Here is a 1,077-nt window from a genome sequence, read left to right as displayed (position 1 = left end):
AAGTGTAATATCTTGTTCAAGGCGTGACAGGTTTACTGCATGAGAATGCTAACTAGACTTCTTTTAAAAGCTAGATCAAGATTCTTGCAGCATCACGGAATTCCATTTTCTCACCCCATATTCCCGCAAGTTTGGTCTTTTGCGCTATGGTTTAAAATAGAAAACTCAACCTAAAACATTGCTTGGGCTGTGATCCAATTATAATAGATCTGTACTAGTGTTGGTGAAACTGTAACAGGAAGCACCTTTTTTGGAAAAAGTGCAAAGTAGGACCAAGACAAACGTGTCATTCTTCCTCTTAACCTGGCAGTTTGTCAGCACTTAGAGGACAATCTGCAGTCTAAAGGAAATTACAGTACAGAAAACTGCTCGTTTCCTTTCCACGTGTGTGTAGGGGAGTAGCACTGAAAATAGAGACCTGGTGCCTTCGTTCTTCTTTCCTTATGTTTTCCCGAGTATCTGACGCGTTCAGTTTCCAGCTCTGGTAACTCCTTTACACTTTTTCTGACCATCAGGACTGGATGGTACTTAAAATAAGTATTGTGGGCTAAGTACTCTGGAAAGCAGGTTCTTTTCCTGTTGTAAGCATATCGATATAAACTAACGATTGCCAGTTTACAATAGCACAGGTGGTGGTGTGTGGATCCCTGTTAGCCTACGAAATGTAACTTCACATGGTTACACAGGTATCGGGCTCTGTCACAGCTGTTGACTTAGTTTGAAAGGTAGGTTGATCTGAAAGCTCTTTGAAATTTTGGGATGTTTCAGCCCTGACTGAAGAGCTTCATCCAGGAAGAAATCACTATGCCTTGTTCAAGAAAAGTGTAACCTTGAACAGCTGAGGCTTTTTAGCGCTGAGAACCAGACTAAAAACCTCTCAGCTGCACGAGCTGAGCACACCCTTTTCCCCCTGCTCACAGTGAGGTGCGCTTGGCTTCTCTCCCTGCTTGCGGTCCTTTTCTCTGGGAACTTTTGTTTGGCAGCGCCTTCCCGGCGCGCGCGGAAAGGCCTGGAGCGGCCGGGGACGCGCGGGCGGCGCGGGGCGGGGCCGCGGCGGCGCGACCTTTCACCCACTTC

Source organism: Corvus brachyrhynchos, unplaced genomic scaffold, assembly GCF_000691975.1.
Source record: "Corvus brachyrhynchos isolate BGI_N302 unplaced genomic scaffold, ASM69197v1 scaffold115, whole genome shotgun sequence".
In the NCBI taxonomy this organism is placed as follows: Eukaryota; Metazoa; Chordata; class Aves; order Passeriformes; family Corvidae; genus Corvus; species Corvus brachyrhynchos.
Note: the sequence above shows the minus strand (reverse complement) of the source record.